Source organism: Mirounga angustirostris, unplaced genomic scaffold, assembly GCF_029215605.1.
Source record: "Mirounga angustirostris isolate CCGP_5_RB_7025 unplaced genomic scaffold, mMirAng1.0.hap1 SCAF_4, whole genome shotgun sequence".
NCBI lineage: Eukaryota > Metazoa > Chordata > Mammalia > Carnivora > Phocidae > Mirounga > Mirounga angustirostris.
The window spans coordinates 187,444,304-187,468,106 of record NW_026991712.1 but is presented as its reverse complement, the minus strand read 5'-3'; the positions used below and the strand labels follow the sequence as shown (position 1 = coordinate 187,468,106).

The window sequence follows — 23,803 nt, the reverse complement described above, 5'->3', positions numbered from 1 at the left end:
TTAGGGCAGCGGTGGGTGAAGTGGGGAGAGGGCATTGTTGGAAAGGAACCAAATAAGAAGAGGTATTTAGGGGAGGCTAGTGTAATGGTGGAGGTTGGGATAGGTTAACACAGGAAGGGAATGAAGCAGGAGGCTCTTCTGTTCCTGTCTGACCATTTCAAAGAATGACTTGGCTGAGACCTCTGTGTATTTAAGGAGTCCCACTCAAGAGGGACCATATCAAGGTGGATGTGCAAGGAGGATGTCACCGTGTCCTCTGTGGCACATGCACTTAGATTCAGTTCAGTCTCACCACTCCCATCTGTTCATACATCCACCCACCCACCCACCCATCCATGCACCCCTTCCATCTACCATCCCATCCATCTATCCACCCATCCACCCACCCTCTTATCCATCCATCCATGCACTTACCCTACTATCTTTCAAACTACTCCCCTATCTTTCCACCCACCCCTCCATCTAGCCATCTAACCCCCCATCCATTTATCAATCTACCCATCCACCCATTAATCTACCCATCTACCCATCCATCTACCCATCTACCCCCTATCCACCCACTTCCTACCCACCCATCCACTCATCCCCTATCCCTCCACCTACCCCTCCATATACCCATCTACCCCCTGTCTATCAACCCACCTCCTACCCACCCATCCACCCACCCTCATCTATCCACCCACCCAACCATCTACCCATCCACTTGGCTATCTATACACCCACCCACCCACTTTTCCATCCATCTGTCCCAACCATCCCTCCATCTACCCATCCAACCCCTTTATCTCTCCACCTAACCCCCATCCACCCACTCACTCATCCATCCATCCACCCATTTGGCAACAATTATTGAGTCCATTTTGTGTGCTTGTTAGAAACAGAAATGATAAGACATTTCCCTGCTCAGGAAAGGGTGCTCAAAAGATCTACTCAAAAGCTCACAGCAATGTACAAAGTGCCAAATCAGAAGTATGCACAATGCATTATGCAATGTGCAGTGCAGCCCAGAGTGGTGAGTGATTCAATGTGAGAAAGTCAAGAAAGGTGTCTGGGAGGAGACTTAACCCTGAAAGAGTAGCAATTAGTCAAGCAGACATGGAGGGGAGGAGCTTATAAGCAGAGGGAGGGACATTTACACATGTACTAGGGGGAGAGCCCAGGTCATGGGGCAGTGGGTGGTTGCAGGCATTTGGCTGCATGCTAGACCACAGGATTTGTGTGAATTTGTTGAGGCAATGAGCTGGAAAAGAGCACACATCAGATCACAGAGGGCAATGCCACTGTGTCTAGACTTCACCCTGAAGATTGTGGGGGCCACTGTTAGACTTACTGAAGGGGATATCATGATCAGTCTTATGTCATGAGGTCTCTGCCATCATCAGGACTAGGGCTGGAGTAGAAAGACGGGGGATAGGCTGTAATACAGGCGTAAAGTATAGGCACTGTTGTCCTCGTCATCTTCACTGTGGTCACCACATCAAGGCTAACATCTGCCTCCTGTATGCCCTGTGCTGTTCTACTCACTGGGTATTTGCTCTCTCTCTCTGGATCGTCCCAACATCCATGAGGAGGGTGCTATATTCATCCTATTTCACAGCCAGGGAAACAAAGGCACAATTAACTCAAGTGACTTGCCCAAGATCACCCAACCAGTAAGAGGTGGGGCCGGCTCTGGCCTGTCAGTGGGACCTTGACCCAACCTCTGAGTTTGGATGGGGTGCAGTGAGGTGGGTGGAGAGGAATGGGGAGGGGTGGGACCCCTTTGAGATCTCAGCCCCTGGGCACTGGTTTCACTCCTGACACCTTCTCAGGAGGTATGTCTACAGCCAAGAGCTTTAATTAGTCTTGACTGGAAGATGGACTGAATCCTGAATGGAAGCTGACAGAAAGAGAGCCCCACATTCTTGGCTCACCTTGTAGTAAGAATCTGAAAGCCCATTGATCTGTTTGTGGTTTGTCAGTCTCTTGCCCACTTCTGTGGTCTTTAAGACAACAAGACCCTGATGGGCATGTCAGCCTTTACCAAACCCACAGGTTTCCTAGTGGGATGGTTGCCCAGTGTCCCCCTCACGGGGGCTTGTCGGTGTCACACAGGGAGCGTGGGAACCTCAGCTGCTGCTGGGGTCAGGGTGGAAAGTACCACCACTCCAGAAAGCCACGGGGCAGGTTTTATAAAGTCCACGTGCATCTTGTCTATGACCCAGCAACCCCACAACTAGGCATTTATCCAGGAGAATGAAAACATGCATCCATCCAAAGGTGCGCGTGAGTGTTCATAGCAACTGTATTCACAGTTGCCTCAAATGGGGACAACCCAAATGCCCATCAAGCAGGCGAGGGGACAAGCAGATGGTGCACACATGCACGCACGGGATATTCCTCAGCCATAAAAGAACAGCCGACAACTCACACGACAGGAACGGATCGCAAAAGCATGGTGAGCTGAAGAAGCCAGCGTAGAAGATTACATAGCGTCTGATCCCATTTACAAGAAATTCTAGAAGAGCGAAAACTGATTCGTGGCGTCAGAAAGCAGAGCAGTGGTTGCCCAGGGTGGGGGTTGCTAGGCGGTACTGGGTGGAAGGATAATGTAGGAATTTTCTGGGGTGCTGGGAATGCTCAGTATCTTGATGGGGGTGATATTTACATGGTGTATTTTTCAAGATTTATAAACACTGCCCTTAGAACCTTTGCATTTCAACTTCACTCTATGTAAACTATACTTTGAAGAACAAAACATAAAGGAAAAAGAAAACAGAGAGAGGAAAGGAAAAGGGGGGGAGCGGGGAGGGACAGAGGAGGGGAAGAAATAGACCCAAGGCAGATCTGAGTCTCAGGACAGCTCTGGGACCACCTTGGGTTGGTGTGAGACCTGTCTGCCCCCAGCTGACCCAGGAGTTCCTGTGCTGTTTTTCCAGGCCTGGCTTGGAATCACACTCAGGGGAGAGCCATTCCTGAGTGTCTGCAGCTACTTGGGATAGACAGCCGGGAGAGAAAAGTGGTTCTGCCAGAGGGAGGCTTCTGTGACCTGAGGGTGCAGCCAGGACATGGGGAGCTGCAGCCCCCTCTCTGCAAGCCCACTGTGCTGTGCAGATGTCCTGGGCTATGTTTATACCCCGGACAAACAGGCAGGCACTGCTGGCTCTATGTTAAGCCCTTTCCCCATTGCCCTGTACCTTCCCCATGCACACCTGAGCCAGGTAAGGAGTGAATCCTCAGTGGGCTGATTCCTTTGCCATCAGGAAGTGGTATCCTGGCCAGGCATTTAGAGCGGACAGCTGGGGTGGGATGGCTGGGGCAGTTCATTTCTGCTAGGAGCTGCTCTGCGGTGTAATTTTGAAAACTTTGTGTGTATTATCTCTTTTGACCCTGAAGGATAAGTCTAGGCATCCTCATCCCCTGACGAGGAGGCTGTGGATTCACAGGTCAGGTGACCACTCAGGGTCACAGCAAGGTCCACACCACGGTCATGGTCGGTAAGGCCACGATGACTCTGGTCCGAGATGTGGGTGTGAGCAGCCATGTGGGTGGTGAAGGTGTGGGATTCTTGGTGGCTTGGAGTGTTCTCCCTGCACCCAGAGGTGGCCTTTTTTCCTTCCGGTGAAAGTGGTTACCCTGCAGGAAAACCTGCTCTTCTGAGAGCACTCGCTGACCTGGAGAGCACATTGGAGGTCTGGCCAGGCAGAGCCTCCCAGGAACCCGACAGCAACTCCTTGCTTCCTGAGCAGGGACAGAGCTGTTTGCCCAGAAGCACAAACACAGAGCCTTGCCATCTGAGGCCATGGGAGAGCGAGAACAGGTCCCCACTGTGCGCACAGCCAAGGGGACGAAGACAAAAGAGGGAAATAAGACATCCAGCAGACTAGTTGCTGAGCCGGTAACCAAACTCTTGATTCAGGTATTAACAGAGACTGGAAACACTTGGATTCTTCCAATTTTACTTAGAAGCCAAGTATGTTTGCATCCGGGGAACAAACATAAATCTTTCTTCTGATAAAGGAGGAAATTAGCCAGTGCAAAAAGAAAACGTTTTCCCTTATCTTGGATCACACTTGGAGAGACTCTGACGAGACAGGAATGAAGGGGCTCCCACACCCAGAGCTGCATCCAGGAGAGAGCCAATGGGGCCCCAAGACAGAGGGCGCAGCGGGGACTCGTGGGAAGTAGACCCCACAGGCAGATCCCTTCACAGGACCTTGGGAGGTCACATTGCCTGTGTTGGAGGCATCATAATGACATTGCTAAGTCTGGTTCTTCATACCATTCCTGGATATAAATGATTATTTCAGAAGCTATTGTGAAATTTCCTCAGCAAAACTGGTTTCACTTTGCTCTAATTTCAGAAACGAGGGCCCTGTGTTTCAGTGGGGTTGGCCTGCCTTGTGTTGCTCACAGCAAATCCACATGCCTTCCTGCTACTTGATCAGTGATCTGGCCTTGTGAGCCAGGGTCCCGACAGCATCCACCTCTCAGCCGCTCCCACTCGGGGAGCAAGTCCTGCCGGACCCATCAGAGATGCAAATAAAGTTTCAAGCATAAAAAACGCGAATGCATTGTTACTTAAAATAAGGAACAAGAGGAGGAACCTCGTTCCTATAAATAGAGGAAACATTGACTGTGGCTCATTCACAAGACGGATTGTTGGGGAGCTGCAGAAATGATGTTGGAGGAATTATTTTTATCACAAGAGAGAGACATTCTCACAACACGATTTTTAGTGACAAGTACATACACGGATGGTCTACACTGAGCATCACACCCAAACAGGCCCGTTGTCTTCGGGTGGGTTCATGAGAAATCTCACCTCCATGCCTGATCTTCACACTCTGTCCCAGTTGTCTGAAGTCATCGTCTGTTACTTTCATGATCAGAAACACGACGTGGTGAAGACAGACTGGGTCCGTTGGCCAAATTCCCTTCTTTACTTTGGCCCCTCCTGGCTCTCCCCGACCCCCGTCTTTGGTGGGGTTGAAAACAATGTCACGAATGGCATTTTGGAATCGACGTTGGAAGCCTCCCACCTCCATTGCTCCAAACTATCGATAGGCAATTTCTTTTCTCTTTCCCCCTTGCCCCCTCCTCTGGATGGTCATTCGATCTGGGATGCGGTGATTCCATGGCGGGCCTCCCTCCGGGACCTGGCTCAGTGGGCTGCCCACCTTCACCTCTGATCGTCAGGTGTTAGTCCAAAGGCAAACGCCAGGGCTGGCTCAGGGGCCCTGACTGGTGATTCCGCATTTCCGAGACCAACGGGAAGCAAAGCCGACCACTCTGGATGGGGCTCCGGGCACACAGCGGGAGGTGGTGCCCCCCGCGTTGGATTCCTCTGGCATTCGCCCTCCTCTGGGGTCTCTGTCAGAACCCCAAGCTCATAGCCTTCTAACTGTGTGGGGTGTTTGCTTTGTGTGCGGTTTCCCTCGGGAGAGTCTCGTCTAGACCCACTGCCTCAGTGTGCGAGGGCTGCCGGGGCGAGTACCGCCAACTGGGAGCTTGAACAGCAGGCGTTTGTTTTCCCGCCCACGGTCCTGGAGGCTGGAGGTCTGAGATCAAGGTGTTGGCAGGTTGATTTGTTCTGAGACCACTCTCCTTGGCTTGAGAAGAAGCATTTAACTACTGTGTCAGACTGACCCCCTCATTTCACACATATTCATCTGTGTGTATATTTAACAAACAGTTTTCAAGACCTGCCCAAGTCAGGGACACCAGCAGCCAGGCATCCATGCCAACTGGGATGAGGCATGGCCCAACCCCTCAGATTTCAGATTTTCAAAATATTTATATGTTTCTGTCACCCAGCCTAGACTCACTGAACAGTCTATTAATATATATTATAGTGTATTTTATTTTGAATCATATAGCTCCATCCACAGAACCTGTCCTAACCCAAATTGCAGGAGGGGATTCTCTGATGGGTAAATTTGGGAGCAGGCTGAGCTTCTTGTCTTTGCTTCTGCATTTGCCTGCCCACAAAGGGCGTTTGTTGAGATATGCTCCATTGAGTGTGAGTTTCCCTGGGGCATTTGAGAGGGGCAAATTCAATCTGGGGAGCTCATTATGGTTGTCCATGGACAGCAACCCACTAACGAGCATTGCCTGGGATGACCAGTCATCCCTTTGTGTATTTTTGCTTTGGAAGTATGAAACTTAGGATGGTTTTGACTGCAAGTAACAGAAGATCTGACTAAGGGAGTGTACACAGTAAGATGTTTGTTATCCCATAAAACAAGAAGTCAAGGGGGTGGGTGGCGCCAGAGTCTGCTAATGCAGCATCATGGTGACATTATGAAAGCCCAGAATGTTTGCAGTTTCCACCCTGCTATCAGCAGCAGAGCAGGCACGTTGCACTGCAGGGATGGAGAATGGCCAGAGAGATTCTGGGCCTCACGGGCAAACGTGGGCCCCCAGCCATGATTCTGTTTTTTCTTAAATGCTTATTCTCTCAACTCTACCAGCCACACCTCAGCACCTAAACCAGTCCTTGACAAGAGAAAGGACTGGCTCAGACCAACCACATTTCAATTCTAGGGGAGAGAAAGCCTCCCTACCCTCTGAGCAAGTGGCTGTGGAGAGCTTTGCCGCAGGAAGAAGTGGAAGTGACCATTGGGAAGGAAACCACCAGTGAAGCCCAAGGAGAAACCCGGTGTCGTGCTCTGGCCTCAGAAACAACATAGAAACAGGTGAGTGGGTGAAGCAAAAGCCTTCAGGGTTGAGTTTTTCCTTTAGGATTTGGGTCTGGGATTATGACCTGAGCTTTTAAGGGTTTGACACTGACCAAAGGCTCGCCTGTTTCAGAAAGCACATGCAGTAATCAGGTTTCTGTCATTTTCAACCCAAAGAATCTAGCTCACAACAATGTGGTCAAAAGGGACACCTGCATGGATGTCACGGAGTCCAAGGAGCAGTCTTGGGCTTGTCCCTGGGGTGGTGGGGACTAGAAACAGGGTTTTGTTGCCATCCAGCTAATCTTTTGTTTCCTGCTTGCATTCTTCTTGACTTCATTCTCTCCTGTGTGAGATGAGTTTCATCGTGGTCTAAGGAACAGAAGAGCCTGTGGCCTGTGAACCCATTCTTTCAGCAACTTCCCCAGATGCAGGAGGTTCTCGCTGCACGAGTGTCCCAGGGTTGCTGTGATGAAGCGTGGCAGACTGGGTGGCTCAGAGCAACACCATCTATTCTCCCCCAGTCCTGGAGGCTGAAGCCTGAGGTCAAGGTGCTGGCAGCTTTGTTCCTTCTGAGGTCTGTGAGAGAGAATCTTTCTCAACCTATGAAGGTTTGCCAGTAGTCTTTGGAATTCCTTTGCTTGTGGACGTATCTCCTGGATCTTGCTTCATCTTTTTATTTTTATTTATTTTATTTTTTTATTTTTTAAGATTTTGTTTATTTATTTGACAGAGAGAGACACAGTGAGAGAGGGAACACAAGCAGGGAGAGTGGGAGAGGGAGAAGCAGGCCTCCCACCGAGCAGGGAGCCCGATGCGGGGCTCGATCCCAGGACCCTGGGATCATGACCTGAGCCAAAGGCAGATGCTTAACCGACTGAGCCACCCAGGCACCCCGATCTTGCTTCATCTTTACATGGCATTCTCCTTGTGTGTGTCTCTATGTCCCAAATTTCCCCTTTTGTTAGGACACCCAGTGGATTGGATTAAAGGTTCACCGTGCTCCAGTATGACCTCATTTGACTTATTACATCTGCAATGGCCCCATTTTCAAATAAGGCCATGTTCTGAGGTGCTGGGGGTTAGGACTCCAACACAGGATTTTGGCGGACACAGTTTGGCCCATAACACACTCCAATAGGAACATTCCCCAAAAGAACTCTTACTGGCATTGTGTACTCACTCTCATCATCAGGGGATCAGCGTCTTTAATAGGGGGTTCAGGAGCAGTGTTCAGGGAAAAATAAAGCACCAGATATTGGTGGACACCTGGAGGCTATCCATCCACAGAGAGAAACTTTTCCAACCACCTTTGTGAGAGCAACCAGAATTTCATGTAGACCATGACCCTCGACCTTTTCATGGCTGATGTACAGAGGGTCACCTCTCTTGTCACTCTTGGCAACACCAGGAATCTGGGCTGAGGTCTCAGCTGGAGTCAGAGATGGAATCGACAAGCCCACCACATCATTTAACTGGTGACTTCCTAGCATGAGGGTGGAAATACAGGGCCAGACCCCTTAGCAGGCAGGGTGACAGTCTTATCATCTAGCCTAAGAGGAGAATGGAGGGTCTCACCAGCAGGTGATGAGCCAGGAATGGTGCAGAGTCTCCTCTACGTTGGTCTGGGAGTCTGCTTCACCTGAATTGCTCTTTAAAAGTAGAGGTGTTTGGACCTATCTGCAAAGGTTTGCATTTAGTACCCAAGGCCCAGACAATGGTAGCTTTTGAACCCCTCCAGGTGATCCTGGAGCTCAGCCAGGTTTGGGACCTGCTGATATCCCAGAACAGCCATGGGCTTTGGGGTCAGGAGGCCCGGGAGGACATGCACTCTTCCTCTTCCTAGTTTTCTGATCAGCAGGCCAGCAGCATGCCTTCTGTGGCTTCTACCATTTGCTGATTCCCTTGTATGCCTCAAGCCCTTTACCCCCTCCCAGCAATGCTGCAGAGAAGGTATTGTTGACAGGCCAAAGGACACAGTCATTGAAAATGTGGTCCGGACTTGCACGCTGGCTTAGTGTGTGACCTTGGGCAAGTTCTCTTAACCCTCGTGCTTTGTTTTTCTCATTTGTAAAATGGGAATCATAATAGTATTTGAAACATTGGGTTATTTTGAAGATTAAATGCATCTGTATTTCATTTGGGATAGAGCCTCAGTTAATTTCTGCTATTCCACATTTATTTATTCCATGTTTTGTGTGTGTGCATGTGTCCACCTGCCAAGCTCTGTTCCTGGTGCAAAAGATAGTCATGAACAAGAGACACAAATTCCTGCTTTATGGGGTTTATGTTCTTTTAAGGGGAGGCAGAAGATAAACAACGTAAAGGAAAAATACACAGTGTTGTAAATGTTACCAGTGCTGCAGGAAAATCACACGTGGAGGGGCACAGACACTCCAGTGCAGGTGGGGCTGGGCACAGAGCTGCAAATGCATGGGGTGGTCAGGGGTCGGGGCAGGGTACATTATGCTAAATGACAACACCCAACACCACAGAGATTTATTTCTTATTTGCTCTATGTATCCACGCATGTGGGTCCTGCTCTGTGTCATCATCCCTCCAGATCCAGAATCATGTTGTTTTCTTTCTCTGGGACATTTTTGGAATCATGGCAGTGAGAAAAGGAAAGAGCACTTGGTATGCTGGCTTTGAAAGCCCCCTCTCAGACAGAAAATGAGTTGCTACAGCTCTCGCTTCTTTGGGCAGACAGACGTGAGGCTACCCTGGTATTAGAGAGGGCAGGGAAACCCCCTCCTTGCCCAGGGAGGGGCAGCTAGTCCTGTGGACCATGACACAGTCCATTAGGGCTGTTTGAAGACAGTTCTAAAGGAGGTGGAGTCATGAGCTATTTTATAATTGTAGAAACTGAGGCACGCTGAGGTTGAGTGACTTGCTCAGGGTCTCTTGGCTATGATTGTTGGTGATGGAGCCTCAGGTAGAACCTGTGTCTTCTGCCTCTGGAGTTGGGTCGTTAGCTTTCATGGTACCCTGAACATCCTGAGCCTCGGTGTCCTTATGCGTAAGATGGGCTAGCCACGATGACCCTGTGGGGCCGTGGTGAGGATGGAAGGCACGGTCACACAGGGCACCGCCTGGGAATTTCCTCTTATTTTTTTAAAGTGTTCCCTTCAACATGGATCTTGTCTCTGAGAATGCCAGGGTTTGGTATGGTTGGCTCAGTTGTCTCCACCTCCTGCCCAGCCACCACACAGGCCACATGGAAGCTTCTCACTCCTCCACACCAGCTGGTCCTTCCTCTGCACCCAGGCTGAGCCGGGTTCTCAGCACAGCCTGCACACAGGACTGGTTGACAAGAGCCAGTGGACTGGCTTCCTGGAAGGGGCCACATGATGCCGACTGCTGGCATGCCTGCAGAAGTCTGGTGGGCTTTGGGCTCCAGGCATGGGGCAGGCAAAACAGAGGAAGTAGAGGTGTCCTCCCCTCCACTCATATTCCCGAAATAGTTGCAGCTGTCAGGCGTCCAGAGCAGCTATCCCAGAGCCTGGCTCACTGATGGGTCTCCTGTTCTCTCCCGTACTCCGTCTCCCACCCTCCACAATTATAATTTGCCTGGGAAACTCTCCATCCTAACTCTGCTTTTCCAGCTCTGTGGTCAGCTAGAATGAATGACTCCCTGGGGTTAATTGAGAGTGATTTTGCTGCTTGTCTCCTCCCCTCCTTTCCCAAAGTGCATCTGTGCAGGGGCAGAGTACCTGCTCCAGGGAAATGGCAGAAGGTGGGGTACTCAGCTATTTACAAAACCCCCTTTCAGAAAGGAGGAAACAATCCTGGAGAGTATTGTCACTTGCCAAGGGGTGGGAGTAAAGTGTCTCAAATTTGACCCCAGGCTGCATGACTTCTGACTGTGTTCCTGGCCACTCCTGCTAAGATTCTCAAAGAATGCCTTTCTGGGGTGCCTCAGGCCATGTTAGCAATTTGACGGGACCCCATGACTTTTTTTCCCATCTCGATAAAAATCTCATTTTGCCGCTCCTGTTGATTGGTTTTGCTGTCACATCCTCGTCCATTCCCCACATTTGCTTAATCCCTGAGAATTCCTCCATATTAGGTACAAGCCCAGGGGATGCAGAGATGGCAGTGAGTGGATGCAGTGGTCTGCCCTGGTAACTTGGCCCATGTGTCCATCTTATTAGCACCTCTCAGCCAGTAGCCTCTGCATCCTGGCTGGCCCTCTAGATGAGACTGAGGGTGCTGGTGACTGGAAATAGACCATGCTCATTCTTGCTCTTCGCCTGGTGGATGTGCTAAGCCCTGACATCTCCTCCCTCCCTCTGAGCACACTTTCCTGCATCCACCTCAGAGGTGCCAAAGTCCTTCTGGGGTTGAGCTGCCTGGGCCCACACCAGGAACCACCTGTTACCTTCAACCTTCTGAGAGCCTGTCAGTTTTGTTTCCTCTCTGCCTTGCTTAGCACCCCCATGAGCAAGAACTGAGGGTCTCCTCTAAAACCACAGGGTCCAACTTCTATACTTGCTAATCAGCCAAAGCAAATCAGATGGCTGATCATCATCTCCCCCTGAACACCCTCTGTGCAGCTCCACCTCATTGGTTCCTCATGAGCCAATGATTTGTAGAAAGTCCTGACTCTAGAATTGTCCCAAGATCAGGAACAAGGCAGTAATGTCCCCTCCCATCACTCCTTTCAACCTTGTACTAGAAGTTCTAGCTAATGTAATAAGACAAGAAAAGGAAATAAAAGGTATATAGATTGAAAAGGAAGAAATAAAACTGTCTTTGTTGGCAAATGACATAATAGTCTATGTAGAAAAGCTGAAAGAATGAACAAAAAACCCTCCTGGAACTATTAAGTGATTATAGTGAGGTTGCAGAGCACAAGGTTAATACACAAATGCCAATCATTTTCCTATATCCCAATAGTGAAATTAAAAACACATGACCATTTCCATTAGCACTCTAAAAATGAGATACTTAGGCATTAATGTATCAAAATTTGTATAAGATCCACACAAAGAAAGCTACAAAACTCTGATAAATGAAATCAAAGAATTTTGTAAAGAAATGGAGAGATAGTCCATGTTCGCAGATAGGGAGACTTAATATTGTCAAGATGTCAGTTCTTCTCAACTTGATCTATAGATCCAATGTAATCCCAACCTAAATCCCAGCAAGTTATTTTGTGGATAACAACAAAGTGATTCTAAAGTTTACACAGAGAAGCAAAAGACCCAGATAGCTGAGTCAATACTGAATGACAAGAACAGAGTCAGAGGAAGGGCATTACCCAACTTCAAGACTTACTATAAAGCTATAGTAATCGAGACAACGTGGTATTGTTGAAACAGAGAAATAAATCAATGGAAAAGAACAGAAAGCCCAGAAATAGACCCACATGAATACAGTCAACTCATTTCTGACAAAGGAGCAAAGACAGTCTTTTCAACAAATGGTGTTGGAACACCTGGACATCCACAGGCACCAAAAAAAAAAAAAAAGGAATCTAGATTTACATCTTTCACAAAAATCAAGTAAAAATGGATCTAGACCTAAATGTAAAATGCAAAACTATAAAACCCCTGGAAGATAACACAGGAGAAAACCTAGCGGGCCTTGGGCGTAGCGTTACTACACCAAAGGCAGGATCCATGAAAGAAATAACTGATAAGCTGGACTTAATAAAAATTAAAAATCTCTGCCCTGTGAAAGACAAAGTCAAGAGAATGACTGGGAGAAAATACTTGCAAAAGCACATCTCATAAAGGATTGTTGTCCAAAGTACATGGAGAACTCCTCACACTCAACAAGAGGAAAACAAACAACCTGATTAAATGGGCCAAAGACTTTAACAGACCAAAGAAGAGATACAGATGGCAAATGAGCATGTGAAAAGAGGCTCCATATATTTGTCTTCAGGGAAATTAAAACAACAATGAGATAACCACAACATATCTATTAGAACAGCCAACATCCAGAACACTAACACCACCAAATTCTGGGGGAATGTGGAGCAACAGGGACTCTCACTCATTGCTGGTGGGAATGCAAAATGGTGCAGCCACTTTGGAAGACAGGTTGGTGGTTTCTTACTGAACTACACATGCTCTTACCATATGATCCTGCAATCATGTTTCTTTGTATTTACACTTTGTCCACAAAAAACCCAGCACATTGTGGTTTAGCAGCTTTATTCATAATTGCTAAAACTTGGAAGCGATCAAAATGTCCTTCGGTAGGTGAGTGGATAAATTGTGGTCCATCCAGACAAGGGAGTATTATTTGGCACTAAAACAAAAACATCCAACCTGTCATGAAAAGACATGGAGGAACCTAAAATACATATCACCAAGTGAAAGGAGCCAGTCTGAAAAGGCTATATACTATGTGATTCCGAGTATATGACATTCTGGAACAGGCAAAACTATGGAGACAGTAAGATCAGTGGTTGCCAGGGTTTTGGGAGGAGGGTGGGAGGATGAATCAGCAGAGCATAGAGGATTTTTAAGGCAGTGAAACTGTTCTGTATTATAGTGCTGTATGATGGAGACATGTCATTATACATTTGTCGGTACCAACAGAATAATCAACACCAAGAATGAAGCCTAAGGTAAACTGTGGACTTTGGGTGATAACGATGTGTCAGTGTAGGCCAGTCGATTGGAAAAAGTGTACCAGTAGGGGATGTCAGTGGTGGGGGAGGCTGCTCATGCATGGGGGGCAGGGCTCTACGGGAGATCTTTGTACTTGCTGCTGAATTATGTTGTGAACTTCAACTGCCCTTTTAAAAAGTTTTTCAATTAACAAATGTAGTCAGGACTTCTTGGAGTGATGGAAATATTCTGTATCTTGATGGTGATGGTCTAAGCATTTGTCAAAACTCATTGAAATGATGGACTTTATTTAATACAAGTTATCTCTCAATAAGGTTGGTTTTTAAAAATAGAATTGTCCCTGGAGACTGCTTCCCTGCCAAGAGCCGGTATTTTATGAGCAACATGTCCTGTGGCTTTGGCCGCAGCCAGCTGGTTTTGGGACAAGATGGGATGGACACTGCTTCTCTCATAGCTCCGAACTTGGAGTCTGTTTATATTTTAGCACACAACCAATCAGAATCCGAAGGCTCCCAGGTGCCAACTGGAGTTCATCCCGCAGGAGGGGTGTGTGTGTGCGTGTGTGTGTTGCACCCTCCCAGAAACTGCACCTAGAGGACAGGGAGAGGGGAAGGTGGGTACCAATCTCAAGGCCAAAGAGCAGGGACCAGATGGAGATCACTCCAATTTAGTTCTGTTTGGCCAGGCTTGCTGAGCGCGGCTGGGCGGTCCCTGAGCCCAGAGCCTGTGAGGGAAGTGGGAGGGTGAGCACAACGTCCTGAAGGCACAGACAAATCCCAGGAGCAACAGTTTGTACTTGGGGTGTGGAGCATGGGATCTAGAAATCTCTCACCAGGTATATTTGAGACGGTTTTATGGCGACGGTAGGGGCTTGGCGTGGGCAGGTTTTAGCAGGTGGCAGCGCAGGAAGGGCGCCCTAGGAGGGGGGAGGCGGCAGCATGGGTGGCGGGGGCAGCGTCAGCTCTGCGTGTGTTCCGCTGTCCCTGCAGCTGTAAGGGATGGGTGGGGCCCGGACCCACTGAGCACCCCTAAGGGCAGCGGCAGCGGCTTTGCCTTTGCTAGTTTATTCCGAAGAGCTGACACTTGAGCCTGCAGAGCGCACCCACATGTGTGACCATGAGAGTCCCAGAGCTTTGCCTTAGGAAGACTACCGGGTGGGGGTGCTGCTGCCAGGACCCATGGAAGCGGGGACCCCCACACCTGCACAGTCTGCAGGTTACGGACAAGAAGCAACCCCGAGAACAGATGAAGGGGGCAGACCCACGGGCCACTTCAGAGGCAGACTACAATTCTCGAGCACAGGTCAGATGTGAGCTGCGAAGGGGAGGGCAGAAGGAACTTTCTAGAACTCTCAGCCCTGGTGACTTGGTAGAGTAATTAATAATGATAACCATACAGGTGTATTACCGAGTGCCTCTGTGAGCCAGAGATGCTGTAGACTAAAGAGTGTTTAACAATTTTTTTAAGGGGGACGCCTGGGTGGCTCAGTCTGTTAAGTGTCTGCCTTCGGCTCGGGTCATGATCCCAGGGTCCTGGGATGGAGTCCCACATCTGGCTCCTTGCTCAGCAGGGAGCCTGCTTCTCCCTCTGCCTGCCGCTCCCCCTGCTTGGGCTCTCTCTCTCTCTTTCTCTCTGACAAATAAAAAACAAACAAAAAAAAACACAATTTTTTTAAGGATTTTATTTATTTATTTGAGACCGAGAGATACAGAGAGAGAGAGCATGAGCAGGGGGCGGGGGCAGAGGGAGAAGCAGGCTTCCCGCTGAGCCAGGAGCCTGATGTGGGGCTCAATCCCAGGACCCTGGGATCATGACCTGAGCCGAAGGCAGATGCTTAACCATCTGAGCCTCCCAGGCGCCCCTAAAGAGTGTTTAGATACAGAATTCTAATTTCAGTCTTCACGAATCTCCCAGGAGGAGGTGATGAAGAAACAAAGTCTCACTGCGGACACATGACCTGCCCAAGGTGTCCAGGCAGGACTGAAGGCCAGAGCTGCCCCCTCGTGTCGGTGGGCTCCTGATTCGGTAGGTGGGATGGGGCCGGGTGTGTGGCAAGGCGGATGCGCCTGTATGCAGAGAGCTGTGACAATCCCCAGGAGGCCCCAGCCCGGAGCTTGGGGAAGGGACGTGGGGCTCAGGGGCTGGCAGGTGCTGGAACAAGAGGAACGGGGTCATCTGTGTGCAGGCAGGTGGGTGCTGGGTGGATGTGACCCGGGTGGGGAAAGTCGTGAGGAGGGATAGGGGAGGCCTGCAGGGGGAATTTTAAGGAGATATAAAAACACGGATTAATTCCTGGACACTAGGACCCCTCTGTTACCTCCCTGTCCCCCAGTCTCACCACACTGTCCTCTCTTTTCTCTCTTTCTCAAACTGCCAGCCTCCTTAATTTCCTTAAATAAGCTATGGTTTACATAGAAACTTTATCTATGAAGCCCGGGCACAAAAACCACACCTAGATTTTTTTCTTTTAAAAACAACCCAAACCCAAGCGAAGTTGGAGCTCTGATTTATAAGCTCACGTCTCCTGGCACACTGGAATGGTACCATTGGGGGTGAGCATACTGGGTGAGTGTGGACCATGCTCCCTAGAGTCTGCTCGGCCACAGCTCACCCCCTGTGTTCAGGGACCATGAGAGGGAAGCCTTCATTTCCTTCCTCAACAAGGACCCAGAGCTGGTGAGTGTAGGGGATCAGGTGGCAGGTACAGGCCAGGAGGGAGTCGGAAGTTGGTGGGGGTAGTTAGTATCAGTTTTGTTATTCATCTGTTACTCCCCCCTGTGCCAGGACCATCTCAATACTCTTTGGAGTCTTCAACTTTCTTGGCTAGTTAATTCAAGAAATCTGTCCGTGCTGAAATTTGGATGGGGCATAAGCAGAAGTCAGATGAGGTTCACAGGGTAAGGAGCACAAGGTGAGAAGCAGCTTAGCTGTAGCCTGCCAATCACCCAACTCCTGGGTCTCCATGGGACCTGGTCTCTCCAGCGCCTGCCCGAGGGGACTCAGAAGCAGTTATGGGGAAAACTGTCCCTGTGAGCTAAGGGCGTTCCTTACTTAGGGTCTGGAGGCCCCTTTGGCTCTCCATTGTTCCCCTTCCAGCAAGATCTCAGGTTCCCCGATGCTGAAAACCTGGAGCCATGCTGGGGCCGGAGGAAGCTGGCAGAGCGTCTTGGCCAGCTCAGCAGCTCGGGCTCCCCAGTCCTTGATTCGATTTCTGTGCAGAGACTGATTACACTTGACTGGTTGCCAAACATCCTATTTTGGTTACTGTGCTCATAAGACTGAGCTGTGATAACAAGGATGCCTTCTTTTCACACCAACTGAGTCATGAATACGGATCTGATACAGATATTTTTGGTGTGGGTCAGAATTTTGCTCTAAATGTTCTCTTTTCTTCCTTTTTAAAACCAGAAGGAGATGTGAATGGCAGCCACTGAAACCTCCCCCAAAGAGGGTCGTGGACAGCTTTGGTTTTGGTCGTGGACAGCTTTTGGTTTTGGTTTTGGTCTGCGTTTCCCACTTCCCCTGCGGGGAGGGAGTCTGGAAAAGCCTTCTCTCCCCTCCTCGCCCCTTGCTCAAACACAAACTTTCCACAGAACTCTTCATGCGCTAAATGTTCCCCGATGCTGTAAATCCCAGTTCTGTGACATTGATTGAAAAACATGAAATCAATCACAACATTTATTAAGTATGTAAAATGTTGTACAACACCAGGCTTTCAGCTTACACACTGAGGAGTAAGCTGCATTAAATTAATAACTTCTGAGACCTTGGGGCCCCAAAATAGCCAGCAGAGAGGCCCCGGGTGAAGAGCAAATGAGTCAACGTGATCCGTTATTTGTCGTTCACAATTTAAACAAACCGCTTGATAATGTGAACATCTCAGTTAAGATGGGACGAGCCTCTCAATTACAGGTGGAGTTATTAGTTTGCGCCAGGCCTGATCTCGGAATGCTTCAGCAGTTACAGGTGACACTTGGTTCTGGGAAAAGGAAGCTCTGTAAGTGAAGATGCTAGCCCAGGGAGGGCAGGTCCAGAAGGCGATCCTCTGGCCGTGCGCCCACACGAGCCCGGGGCTGGAGCGGCTGCCCCCCAGCGACGAAGCCCTCAAACGTCTGCCTTGGTGGGGGTGGGTGCTCAACACATTCTCGGGGTGGGGGGGGGACCGAGCAGCTTAGACTGTTCTGGGCAAGTGTTTTGGAAAGTCTTATGTGCCTTTTTTAGTCTTATTTTTACAGAAGCAGGTTGTTATTGGCAACCATCGACAAGATGACTAAATGAATCAATGATGCGGGCGTTGTGCGGCCCGGTCTGGAACAAGGACCCGGTGTGTTTCCATTTCTGTATTTGGCAGTCAACCTCCATGCCCTCAGTGTGCGTGAACGCTGGGGACCGGCCCCCGCCCCACCGGCCACTGGGATGGAGGAAGGAGGACCGCTCCCACGGACCGTTACCGTGAGGGCTCCGGCATCGAAATGTTAGCCAAATGCACCTTTTCTCGTCCTCTCCCCTCTCCAGTTAAGGACACCAAATGTCAACTGCTCTTACGTGACCTCAAGCTCAGCTTGGCAACAGTATGTGCTCTGGGCAGAATCGCATGCAGAGGGCCCTCCAAGAGCTTAATAAGCAATCCTTCCTCGGCTTCCAGAGCTCTCTCCCAGCGGAGGGGAGAATAGGCCAGTGCTCACCCTGCAGGAGGAGGGCTGGTGTTCCAACTCCTGGGCTGTCTTTCTCCAGGAAGGGCTGTGGGACCCAAAGACACTCTGTTCCCTCTGGTCCAGATATGGCAGGGACGAGCATCATTCATGCAGGACCCCTGGAGCAGCCCCTCTGGGTCCCCTGGGCCTCTGTCAGGCATCTGGTATCTTCACCAGGAGACAAGACTTTTCCAAAGCTGACTTGTTCTCCTGGGCAAGGGAACATGGCGCAAAATGCCAGAATTTGGATTAGCAACTGGGGACGAACAGCTAGGTGTCTCCAAGTGAGGGAAGAAGCCCCTTCCTGCCTGCCTCCAATCGCACGGTATGATAGCCTGATCTAGACTTTCCTTGGTCTTCTTTGGGTCATGAATGCCTTTGCGGAACTGGTGAAAGCCACTGCCCCTGGAGTGCTGCCCCTGGGCAGACTTACAGGAGTCTGCTGCTAAGTCCGCAGCACCTCCAGAGCACACCTTGGACTGTTCCGGGACAGCCTGTGTGACGGAACTTTCTGTGCTGTCCAACACGTAGCCACCAGCCACATGTGGCTACAAGCCCTGGGAATGTGGCCACCGCAGCTGAGAACTGCACTTTCTAGTCCTGTTTAGTTCTCATTAATTTCTAGTATTTGACCAGCCACAGGTGCCCAATGGCTACTGCACTGGAGAACAGTCCGTTAGAGGACTCTGGGATTCAATTCAGGGATTTTTGGCAAGTCAAAACTTCCAATGGACCTCTTTCGCTTGCATTTATTTGCACATTGAGCTTGACTCCTTTCCACCTAGGGTCTGGGAGCAGGTGGGTTCAGCAAAGGTGTCTGGAGAACGTCAGGGCTGGTGCAACCAGCTGGTGCTGGTGTTCTGTGTGTCAGCTGGCCCTCAGGTGCGTGGCCATCATGCCTGGGCCCTTACAACCTGTTATGGACTTGTAGAACCAGCTCACGTACGTTTTTCATGTACATGACAACAGTCAGACATTCTAGGAAGCCTCAAGTTTTCCCTGATAACAGTGACACTTAATCAAATAGGGCAAGATCTTTTGAGAATGATGCGAGTGTTTTTGTTCTCCCAGGAGATACCTTTTGGGGGGGCTTCATGGAGGAAGGGAGGGGCTTCTCACATGAGTTTGCTTAGGAAATATAAATATCTTTGAAGAAAAAAAAATATTTAAGGGGAACACCTCCTGACCACGTCCTGCTCTAGCAGCTTGCTACCTAGACGCCACGAGATGGAAGGCACAGTGGATGGAGCAGAGGCACTCCTGGTGGGTCAGGCGTCGCTGGTACATGCCAGACGGTGCGTCTGACCCTGGGTAGACAGAGCGCTCAACGCAGGGCATTGTTTCCACGTCTCTGCTCTTGAGCCTGATGCAAAAAGACACCTGGCTGTGACCTTCCTTGGGGCCATTCCTGTTGCCTGAGCCCCACCAGCCCTTACACTGCCACCTCCATGCTGAATTCCAATACCTAGACCTTGGGTTCCTCCATGGCCCAGCTGGACCCAAACTGACACCACCAGGGGGCCAGAGCCTTACGATAGAGTCAGAATACGTCCACCTTTATCACGGATGAGTCTGTCTAGGGAAAGAGCAGATACCACCTGATGGCCACCCTCCAAGCACATCCCTGTGTTGCCAGCACTGGGCAGCCCCTTTTCCTGCTCTGGGCTTATTCAGGTTCCTCTGTGCAAGTGACACCTTGATTCTGCCTTCTCTGTATGAAGAAAGGTGGAGTCCTGGCAGACATGGTGAGAAGATGAGCCTTACATGGGAGAGGAGGTTTAGGAGGCATTAGTCAGAGGGGCTTAGAGGGACCTGGGCCCAGTAGGAGCCCCTCCCTCGTGGTTGGGGGAAGGGTTGAGTAACTGACCTGTGAAAGTGCTCAGCCCAGCCATGCGTGGAGAAGACACTCATCGGACCTGGGCCGCCATGTTTATCCCTTCTTTCTTCTTCATTCCCCTCACCTTCTGAATCTGCACTGGAACAATCCCTTCACAACAGACACCTGCCCAACACTGGTAGTGAGCTTTCTTCTTGTGCCTATTAGTTTACTTCATCATGGCAAAGTTCCTTGGGTCCTCTTGCCTCTTGTTGCAGGGGAAATATGGGACCCCATTGGCATCCTCTTTGGGAGAAGGGAGCCCTGCTTGAGGAGAAGGTGGACTAGAAGATGGTGGAAGCTGGTGTGACTTAAATTCAAAATTTAATCACCTAATTTTGTTATAATAAGCTAGATCTTCTTAGTTCAAGTGACTGACCATTGGCCATTTGTGTGTGGACTTAGTCACCTGTTGCTGATACTCTACTGGGGCATCTAAGAGATGTGAGGTGACAGAGAGGGTACTGTTGACATTGGCAGGATGAGCTTTGTCTCTCCCTTTCCTTTCCCTTGAGGACTCCATAACTTGGCCAGGGAGCCAAGATTTTAGTGCAAGAGACAAATATAGTAGGATGCCAACGGTATGGTAGGGGTAGAATCCCCTTTCCCAGCCCATGGTGGGCACCCTGTCCTTGAAGCATCCATGCATGGCTGGAGCATGGCATCAGGAATGACGCCCTCATAGGGAAGTTGCACCCAGCAATGGAGGTCAGCTCTGGTCCCAGCACCAGGGCCCCATCCAATGGTTCTGGTTCTTGGGGGTGCTTTATAATTTCTAAGATTCTGGATCTTAAACTGACCTTTCTTTTGCTTTGAAATTTTGTCCAGTTTGGTGTTTACATGGCATGAATGGGATATGAAAATCTCCTGCAATTATAGACTCTAATAAAGAGAAAAAGGAGATTAAAAAAATCCTTCCTCAAAAAGGGGGAGCATAACTTCCCACCCTTGAAGTATGACTGTACATAGTGATTTCCTTCCAAAGAGGATGGTGTGGAGACAGGGACAAAAGAGGAACTTTACAGTGGAGAAGGCTGATGAATACTCCTAAGCCAGGTATTGAGGTTGACATCAACAGGGATAAGTCATGTTGGTTGTAGGGACCCTTGATGTGATGAGAAGGGAACTTTGCCTCTGGGGTGTTCCTTCTAAAACCCATAACCCCGAATGAATTGTGAGAAAAACATCAGACAAATCCTATAGAGGAATGCTCCACAAAATACGTGACCACGACTCCTAAAAATTATCAGGATCATCAAAAACAAGGGAGGTCTGAGAAACTGTCACAGCCAAGAGGAGCCTAAGGAAACATGATGCCTAAAAGCCATGTGGTGTCCCAGATGGGGTCCTGAGACAGAGAAAGGACGTTTGGCAAGGAAATTCAAATAGAGTGTATGCTTTAGTTAATAATAATGCATCGATGTGGGTTCATTAATTGTTACAAATGCACACTAAGGTAAGATACTAATAATTGGAGAAACCGGGTGTAGGTTATATGGGAGTTCTCTGAACCATTTTTGCACTTTTTCTGCAAATCTAAAGCTGTTCTAAAATGACAAGTTTATTAAAAAACATTTCCCTTCTTCTATCTAGAGTAGTCAAAATCACGGAGATGAAAGTAGAGGGTGAGCACCAAGGGCTGGCGCAGGTGGGGAGTTAGTGTTTAATGGGGACAGAGGTTCGGTTTGGGAGGATGGAGATGTTCTGGAGATGGATGGTGGGGATAGATGCACAACCGTGAATGTACTTACATGAACTGTATGCTTAAAAATGATTAAGAGGCCATATTGTAGGTTATGTGCATTTTACCACAATTAGGAAAAAAATTTAAATTCCCTTCTTCATCTTCTTCCCACAGTGTGTATTGTGGTGTGGCCTGGAAACCTGCTTACACCTGCTCTCCAGACTCTGGCCTCCTTGTGGATGGTCTAACTCAAGGACAAGACTCTACACACACCACCTCTCCCATGACGATAGCCTGTGTTGACCAGATGTCTCTGCTCCACCCTCTCTGTGTTCTTGACATCCCCATGGGCTCGGCATGAGCAGGGCTGCTGTCTGGCCAGTTTCACAGACACTCAGTGTCCTGAGGTGCATCCAGTGGGGGCTCTGGAGCCTCCCTTTGAACACAGTCTGGGAGGACTGATCGGGGAGGCCTTTGTGAACATCTAAGATTCCTCCATGAGTGCTTGTTAACTGGAGGGACGTGTGATGGTTGATTAGTCCCGTGTGCTAGGCTTTACCACCCTGGATGGGAGAACTCCCAGATGCCCTCACATCCTTGCCCTTCCCCGCTTTCTCCCGGTGACTTACTTTCATCCGTTAGTGTCCCCCTGCTGCCTTTCCCTCCGGGTGACAGTTATCCACTCTGCTCTGGCAGATTGCCCCTGTGCATGATAAATAGTCGTCATTTTCTTTTCAAGAGTCCCACAGCCAATAAAAAGCAATAAAAAGCGAAATGACACACAAATCGTATCCCCAAAGAGCCATGAAGGTCTAAGATATTGCCGCATGTGATGATCAGATGAGATTCTTTGCTTTTAAACAAATAACCCTCGCTAACAAAGAAGACTATTCAAATGAGGAAGGGGCGGGGTCTTCGGGAAAGGTGGAGAGGGTGGGCTGGTCCGGGCTCACCCCAGGAGCTAGGGTCTCTGAATGCTGTTAGAGTGATCCAGAAAGCTTCCTTCAGCATGATGGAGGAGGCTTCCAATGAGTGGCTGGCTTGGAGGGGTCTGAAAGGCTGGCTGTGCATCTAGAGAGGGGCTGGGTGATGGCACAGCGAGGCATAGGGTGCGGTGCTCCAGGGAACAGGGAGCGCACAGGGGTTGGGATGTGCTGAGCGGGGTCGCCAAGGCTCATTTCAAATGTGAGCAATATTTTGCATTTGACTCTTCCCAAAATGCTTTTCTAGAATGACTCTGTGTGTTGACGCTGGAGGAGTCACCTCCAATCTTGATGGGAAAGCAAGCAGGAGCTAGGACACAGTGTCAGCCCCCAGATGATCCCCTGAAGCGCAGACGCTATTGCTGCCTCTGGTGCACAGTCCCCTCCCCGGAATCTCATTTCCCGTGCGCCGTCATCCCCAGAGTGGTGACCGTCACATTTGTGCCATCAGAGTGACCTTGTTCCGAGCCCATCGCTCACGCCTGTGCTCACATGGACGGCTGGCTGGGTCTCATCCATCAGGGCTGTGGTCTGGGCTGACAAGTCCGGCTTCCCAAGAGCTGCCGAATGAGCTCTTCCTTCTGCCCAGCTGGGCACACGAGGAGCAGGGCCGCAGGAGGGAACCCACTGGGCGTCATTGGGAGGAAAGGCCAATCCTAAACCAAAACCCCAAAGACAAGCACCAGAGCCTGCTCATAAGGGAATCACAGCCACGGTTCTCTACCTCCTGCACCTCTGCCTTCCTTCCGGTCCAGGTGTGCGGTCACCTGTGGCGTGAGCCCTGCATCCGGAGGATGCTTCCGTCCAGGCACATCCACATAACCTCTTAAGTCAGGAAGGGGGCCTGGGCCGTTTTAAAGCTCCAACCAGGGTTGGAACAGAAAGGCATCCTGGCATTTTGACCCTAGGGACCCACTTTGCCAGCCCCCCCACCCGCCCCCCAAACCCGGCGCTCTTGTTGAAGTGCCCGGAGAGGAGCCAGGAAAAACGGCTCAGGTGTCACTGCTGTGTGAGAAACTTGGTGATCTCTAGTGTCTCTGCCTTAGTTGCAAACGCTGGAATCCCCGACGTGTGCCAGGCCCCCGAGAGCATTCCAGCCCAGAGTGTCAGGGCAGATGTGAGGAGTGTGAGCACAGAATGAGGTGGGAACAGTGGGAACAGCTGCCAGGTCTCGGCGTGGCTGTGGGGCGGGGGTGGGCACGCCGGGAGCGGGCATCAGCTGCGGGTGTGGGCACGGGGCCGGTGCGGCCGGCAGAATGGCAGACCAGCTGCGTCTCCCACCCGCACTGGTCCTTTGTGATACGGGCTCGGCTGCCCTCC

At 50.0% G+C, this 23,803-nt stretch overlaps 1 long non-coding RNA gene across 1 annotated transcript; it reads left to right on the top strand.

Moving 5' to 3' along the window:
• Positions 1-6,340: 6,340 nt before the first annotated feature.
• Positions 6,341-22,275, top strand: LOC129046408 (uncharacterized). The gene is made up of 3 exons (XR_008507598.1): positions 6,341-6,677; positions 15,161-15,271; positions 21,675-22,275. It is a non-coding gene; the product is annotated as an uncharacterized LOC129046408 (long non-coding RNA).
• Positions 22,276-23,803: the final 1,528 nt, after the last annotated feature.